This window comes from Sinocyclocheilus rhinocerous, unplaced genomic scaffold (assembly GCF_001515625.1).
Source record: "Sinocyclocheilus rhinocerous isolate Xijiao unplaced genomic scaffold, SAMN03320098_v1.1 scaffold618, whole genome shotgun sequence".
In the NCBI taxonomy this organism is placed as follows: Eukaryota; Metazoa; Chordata; class Actinopteri; order Cypriniformes; family Cyprinidae; genus Sinocyclocheilus; species Sinocyclocheilus rhinocerous.
Window position 1 is genome coordinate 107,554 of NW_015633530.1, and position 8,319 is coordinate 115,872.

The following is an 8,319-nucleotide window of genomic DNA, read 5'->3' on the forward strand; positions in this document are numbered from 1 at the left end:
CTCGTCTAGTCTTTTTTTGCCCTGTTGTTCTCGATGGAGCTCTTTAGGCACGGAGAGGAGAGCCCGCCCCCCCGGCTCGAGACAGGAAGGGGCAGGGTTCTGAGCAGAACGCCGACGTCTGATTGGCTCAGAAAGTATCAAGCCCCTCAAAACATAACTTGAAAAAGATTTGTTATTGAGTCATTATTAGGAAGTTGAGGCTGCAGCTGATCAAAACCACACACACACACACACACACACACACACTCTCCTGCAGTAAAGAGAGAGCGAGAAAGAGAGGCAGGGGATGATGGGAAGAGAATGAGAGTGAATAAAGACGTCTCTCTCTCTCCCTCCGTCTGTGTGTCTGCGTCGATTTTCTTTGTGCTATCGGTGTGATTGTTTCGGCCTCAAGATGCTGATTGTCGTCCATTTGGCTCAAAAAATTCAGAAGAAAGAGAGAAAGACAGCAGGAGAGAGTGAGAGAGACACACCTGAGGAATATATAGTTATATATCAGCTATATATATATATATACTCTCAGCGTGTGTGTGAGAGAGAGAGAGAGAGAGAGAGAGAGTTTGTAGAGTTCCTGAAGTTGAAGTTGGTCGTCCTGCTCAGGCTCCGCCTCTCTCTTCTCTCTCAGCCAATCATCAGACACTCCTGGGTTGAGGTTCAACCAATCACAGGTCCGCTAGTCCTGCACGGGCCAATCATGTTCCAGAGTGGGCACCATAAATCGGCTGAGGGAGAAACAGAAGCCGAGATTCAGTGACCGATTCGTTCACACACTCAAAGATTCATCACAGCAGGAAGAATTCAGTCAGCACTCGTCATAGAAAATATGAGTGACCGCATGGAGAAGAGCAGCGTGAACGTTCAGCTAAACATCTGCTGTTCAGCTGAAGAAAGAAAGCCAGCGGGTTTGAATGACGTGAATATATGATGAGAAATCACACAGAAAGGACGTGATGAGACGAGTGAACACAGACGTGGAGGACAGAACAGAAGGAATTAATGTCATTCTCCAGCAGCCAATCACAGGCCCTCCCTCTGAGGACATGCTGCTACTGTTAGCCAATCACAGGCCCTCATTCACTGTGATCCATTTTCAGTTCATCACAGACATGCAGTAATCACTGCTACAAAACATTACATGTCATTCCCCTGTAAAGGCCCATTCACACAAACAACCATAATTACAATAATAACTGTAAAGTTTTAATGATCACTCTAATAATAAAGACCACACTTATAACTACAATGATGAGACACAGAGGAACAATATCAATAGAATCACTTTCAGAGCGATTTTCTCCAGCTGATAAACGATCAGAATCCATCCTGCATTAAAGAGCGCGAGCATTTAAAGAGACAGACGACAAAACTGCAGAATAAACAGAACGTTATCGTATGTTGGTTTGGACGCTGGTATAGTTATCATTATAGTTAATATTAATTATCACACTATAGTTTTAGTTACTGGCACAGTAATCATTGTAGTTATTATCCCTATAGTTATCACTAGTATACTATAGTTATCAATATAGTAATCACTATAGTTATTGTTACAGTTATCGCTGTAGTTATATTTTAGTTATCGGTATAGTTATTGTTATCACTATAGTTATCGTTACAGTATCACTTTAGTAATTGGTATAGTTACTCTTATAGTTATCATTACAGTATCACTATAGTTACCTTTTAGTTATTGGTATAATTATCGTATAGTTATCACTTCAGTTATCATTACAGTATCACTAGTTATCGCTATGGTTATCTTTTAGTTATTGTTATCAGTATAGTTATTGTTATAATTATCGGTACAGTTATTGTTATCACTATAGTTATCACAGTATCACTATAGTTATTGCTTTAGTTACTTTTTAGTTATTGTTATCGGTATATTTATTGTCAAGTCAAGTCAAGTCAAGTTTATTTGTACAGCGCTTTTCACGATACAAATCATTGCAAAGCAACTTTACAGCAAATTAAGTTTCTACAATATTTAGTGGTAGCTTATCAGTGGTTATTGTTATAATTATCGGTACAGTTATTGTTATCAGTATAGTTATCATTACAGTATCACTATAGTTATTGTTATAATTATCGGTATAGTTATTGTCATCAGTGTAGTTATCATTACAGTATCACTATAGTTATTGTTATACTTATTGGTATAGTTATTGCTATCAGGGTAGTTATCATTACAGTATCACTATAGTTATTGTTATACTTATTGGTATAGTTATTGCTATCAGGGTAGTTATCATTACAGTATCACTATAGTTATTGTTATACTTATTGGTATAGTTATTGCTATCAGGGTAGTTATCATTACAGTATCACTATAGTTATTGTTATACTTATTGGTATAGTTATTGCTATCAGGGTAGTTATCATTACAGTATCACTATAGTTATTGTTATACTTATTGGTATAGTTATTGCTATCAGGGTAGTTATCATTACAGTATCACTATAGTTATTGTTATACTTATTGGTATAGTTATTGCTATCAGGGTAGTTATCATTACAGTATCACTATAGTTATTGTTATACTTATTGGTATAGTTATTGCTATCAGGGTAGTTATCATTACAGTATCACTATAGTTATTGTTATACTTATTGGTATAGTTATTGCTATCAGGGTAGTTATCATTACAGTATCACTATAGTTATTGTTATACTTATTGGTATAGTTATTGCTATCAGGGTAGTTATCATTACAGTATCACTATAGTTATTGTTATACTTATTGGTATAGTTATTGCTATCAGGGTAGTTATCATTACAGTATCACTATAGTTATTGTTATACTTATTGGTATAGTTATTGCTATCAGGGTAGTTATCATTACAGTATCACTATAGTTATTGTTATACTTATTGGTATAGTTATTGCTATCAGGGTAGTTATCATTACAGTATCACTATAGTTATTGTTATACTTATTGGTATAGTTATTGCTATCAGGGTAGTTATCATTACAGTATCACTATAGTTATTGTTATACTTATTGGTATAGTTATTGCTATCAGGGTAGTTATCATTACAGTATCACTATAGTTATTGTTATACTTATTGGTATAGTTATTGCTATCAGGGTAGTTATCATTACAGTATCACTATAGTTATTGTTATACTTATTGGTATAGTTATTGCTATCAGGGTAGTTATCATTACAGTATCACTATAGTTATTGTTATACTTATTGGTATAGTTATTGCTATCAGGGTAGTTATCATTACAGTATCACTATAGTTATTGTTATACTTATTGGTATAGTTATTGCTATCAGGGTAGTTATCATTACAGTATCACTATAGTTATTGTTATACTTATTGGTATAGTTATTGCTATCAGGGTAGTTATCATTACAGTATCACTATAGTTATTGTTATACTTATTGGTATAGTTATTGCTATCAGGGTAGTTATCATTACAGTATCACTATAGTTATTGTTATACTTATTGGTATAGTTATTGCTATCAGGGTAGTTATCATTACAGTATCACTATAGTTATTGTTATACTTATTGGTATAGTTATTGCTATCAGGGTAGTTATCATTACAGTATCACTATAGTTATTGTTATACTTATTGGTATAGTTATTGCTATCAGGGTAGTTATCATTACAGTATCACTATAGTTATTGTTATACTTATTGGTATAGTTATTGCTATCAGGGTAGTTATCATTACAGTATCACTATAGTTATTGTTATACTTATTGGTATAGTTATTGCTATCAGGGTAGTTATCATTACAGTATCACTATAGTTATTGTTATACTTATTGGTATAGTTATTGCTATCAGGGTAGTTATCATTACAGTATCACTATAGTTATTGTTATACTTATTGGTATAGTTATTGCTATCAGGGTAGTTATCATTACAGTATCACTATAGTTATTGTTATACTTATTGGTATAGTTATTGCTATCAGGGTAGTTATCATTACAGTATCACTATAGTTATTGTTATACTTATTGGTATAGTTATTGCTATCAGGGTAGTTATCATTACAGTATCACTATAGTTATTGTTATACTTATTGGTATAGTTATTGCTATCAGGGTAGTTATCATTACAGTATCACTATAGTTATTGTTATACTTATTGGTATAGTTATTGCTATCAGGGTAGTTATCATTACAGTATCACTATAGTTATTGTTATACTTATTGGTATAGTTATTGCTATCAGGGTAGTTATCATTACAGTATCACTATAGTTATTGTTATACTTATTGGTATAGTTATTGCTATCAGGGTAGTTATCATTACAGTATCACTATAGTTATTGTTATACTTATTGGTATAGTTATTGCTATCAGGGTAGTTATCATTACAGTATCACTATAGTTATTGTTATACTTATTGGTATAGTTATTGCTATCAGGGTAGTTATCATTACAGTATCACTATAGTTATTGTTATACTTATTGGTATAGTTATTGCTATCAGGGTAGTTATCATTACAGTATCACTATAGTTATTGTTATACTTATTGGTATAGTTATTGCTATCAGGGTAGTTATCATTACAGTATCACTATAGTTATTGTTATACTTATTGGTATAGTTATTGCTATCAGGGTAGTTATCATTACAGTATCACTATAGTTATTGTTATACTTATTGGTATAGTTATTGCTATCAGGGTAGTTATCATTACAGTATCACTATAGTTATTGTTATACTTATTGGTATAGTTATTGCTATCAGGGTAGTTATCATTACAGTATCACTATAGTTATTGTTATACTTATTGGTATAGTTATTGCTATCAGGGTAGTTATCATTACAGTATCACTATAGTTATTGTTATACTTATTGGTATAGTTATTGCTATCAGGGTAGTTATCATTACAGTATCACTATAGTTATTGTTATACTTATTGGTATAGTTATTGCTATCAGGGTAGTTATCATTACAGTATCACTATAGTTATCGCTTTAGTTACTTTTTAGTTATTGTTATCAGTACAGTTATCAGTATAGTTATGATTACAGTATCATTATATTTATTGTTATAATTATCGGTATAGTTATTGCTATCAGTGTAGTTATCACTATAATTATTACAGTATCACTATAGTTATTGGTATAATTATTGGTATAGTTATTGCTATCAGTGTAGTTATCATTACAGTATCACTATAGTTATTGTTATAATTATCGGTATAGTTATTGCTATCAGTGTAGTTATCACTATAATTATTACAGTATCACTATAGTTATCGCTTTAGTTATTGTTATCAGTACAGTTATCGGTACAGTTATTGTTATCAGTATAGTTATGATTACAGTATCACTATAGTTATTGTTATAATTATCGGTATAGTTATTGCTATCAGTGTAGTTATCACTATAATTATTATAGTATCACTATAGTTATCGCTTTAGTTATTGTTATCAGTAAAGTTATCAGTATAGTTGTTATCAGTATAGTTATGATTACAGTATCATTATAGTTATTGTTATAATTATCGGTATAGTTATTGCTATCAGTGTAATTATCACTATAATTATTATAGTATCACTATAGTTATCGCTTTAGTTACTTTTTAGTTATTGTTATCAGTACAGTTATAATTACAGTATCACTATAGTTATTATTTAGTTATTGTTATTAGTACAGTTATTACTATAGCTATCGGTATTGTTATCAGTATAGATATCGGTATAGTTATTGTTATAATTATTGGTACAGTTATTGTTATCAGTATAGTTATCACTATTACATCATTACAGTATCACTATAGTTATTGCTTTAGTTACTTTTTAGTTATTGTTATCGGTATAGTTATTATTACTATTTATTGTTATATTAATCACAGTCAAACTGATGTTAGTAAACAGATTCAGAATTTAGCTTCTGACCGGATGAGACACATTCAGAGCTACTGAGAAACAGCTGACACACACACACACACACACACACACACACACACACACACCTGTGGCACACAGCAGATCAGATTCATGTAGATTAATGTCACATTACAGGAACTGTGATATGATCAGTGACGTCATCTATCCAGGAATGTTCAGTGTTGGGTCACATGGTTCATACCGCACAGCCCTGCTCACTACATCTCATCACACACACACACACACACACACACACACACGACAGATGTGATGACGTCACACACAAGCCCACAGTCATCATTCTGGAGTGGCATGAAGGTTACAGATGGTTTCCCGGTGTGCGTGTGACAGACCTGTTCTGTGAATATTCTGGTTTTGAGGTCAGGCATTCCACTTCCCCTCAGCTCATCCTCTACCACCATCAACCTGCAACACACACACACACCCATTCCCAGGATGCTCTGGTAATCGCAGGGACTAAGTCGCGAGCGTGCGTCACGCGTCTGACCTGTTGATGATGCCCTTGATCTGCGAGTCTTTCTCCACCTGCTGGTGGTGCAGGCGTCTCTCGCTGTCGTCCAGCCGGCTCTGGTACTGCAGCAGGATCTTACTGGTCTGCTGCTCCTGCGAATGCAGCCGGCGCTCGTACTCCTCCAGCTTACGGTGGGACATCATCAGACGCTCCTTCAGAGAGTGGATCTCATCCTCGTACTCGCGCACCTGCACAGAAAACAGCACAGAACCGTCAGAATGAACTGACCTCTACATGCTGTTCACTGAGTTTGAAAAGTGCACGAGGGGGAATCTCACGGTCAAAAACATGTTCAGCTCTTATTTCAGTCCAAAATCAAAAGAAAACAAACTGAATTTATTTGACTAATATTTGAACATATTTAATTGCTAACTCGCATTACTGCATTGCTGAATAATTATAAATTATTTACATTGCAAAGAATTTATGGAAAATTTTAAAGTTAAATTAAAAGATTTAGGCCTGTTTTATGACTATTTAATTATCAAGAAAAAAAAAATGTCACAATGCAAAACCAAATCTTTTTATCCAATATTTATGAAAAATGAATGTAAAATATTTTGCATAAAGATGTGTTAATTATTCAAAAAATTTATTTAAATAAAGTTATGATTTTTGTTGCACTAGGACATTATTTTACTGATAATGAAACACATTTAATCCTGAACTCTTATAATAATTATGATAAATAATTTGCATTATGAAGCATTTAATTATCAAAAAAAATAATGTCACAATCCAAAATCAAATCTTTTGGTTCTAAAAAACAATCTTAATTTTCTTCATGCAAAAGGTATTTTGCATAAAAAAATATTAATTTATTTTTGTATGCATTATTTATTTTTGAAAATTAAAAAAGCTATTATGTTTTCTATGCAAACATTATTTTACTGACAATTTAACCCATTTAAAATAAAAAAAGGAAAAAAAGTGTATGTTTTACTGCCTGTTTTTTTTTGGCAATTTAATGCTGATTTAATCGTAAATAAAAAAGGATTTTTTTTTTTTGTTAAATTATCAAGAAAATAATTTCACAATGCAAAACAAACAAAAGAAATCTCTCGTTCCTACAAATATTTTCTTTAAAAATAAATAAATAAAAATATTGAAAATGTTATTTTGAATAATGTATGTATTAATAATAATAATAAAAAAAGATGACTTTTTTTTTTTAGATCATTTTGAAGTGAAATATGAGCTGAACTTTTAATTATTACATAATTTATATAATAATTATAGAGACACCTCACAAAATGATATAAATAACTGAATGATATATAATAAATTAAATAGCAATGTGTTTATTGTTGTGTCTGCTGTAGCGTCAGTACTGACCCGGTCCAGACGGGACTCATCCATGCTCTTAGAGTGCTCCTTCAGTTTGAAGTCCTCGCGATCCACACGCAGACTCTCGATGTCTGCAGACAGATGCGGCATGTTGGACACCCAGGCCACCGTACGCTCGGACGCGGCTGAGGGAGGATTGAGAGTCGACGGAGACTTTGAGCCCTGAAACACACGAACACAGAGAAAACATCCAGACATTACAGCTGGATCTGAGACTATATGCAGACATACACTACTGGACACAAGATTGAGCTCATTAAAGTAAAAACAAAAAGAAGAAAGAAATTACTACTTTTATTTGTGCTGTTGGTTGGTTTGCTGTGTGGGTTTTGCTGGTTGGCTGCTCGGTGTGTTTTCTGTGCTCTCACTGGCTCCGCCCTGAGGGGTGGGGCTCTCCGAGGCCGTGCTGGACTGATGCGGCAAGCCGGGGGCGGGGCTATCCTTCACCGACAGCTGTTGCCTCGGCAACTGCCTCCCCCCGAAACTGGAGTCGGGCGACTGGAGGAGGTTCCCACTCTGGGGGCGGGTCTTGGGGGGCGTGGAGTTGACAGCCGAGCTGACAGACAGCTGGGGGGAGGGCT

The 8,319-nt window shown here is 33.7% G+C and overlaps 1 pseudogene; it reads right to left on the minus strand.

The window, feature by feature from the left end:
- Positions 1 to 489: 489 nt before the first annotated feature.
- LOC107744215 (ras/Rap GTPase-activating protein SynGAP-like) overlaps positions 490 to 8,319 on the minus strand; it is a 35,471-nt pseudogene continuing 27,641 nt past the window's right edge.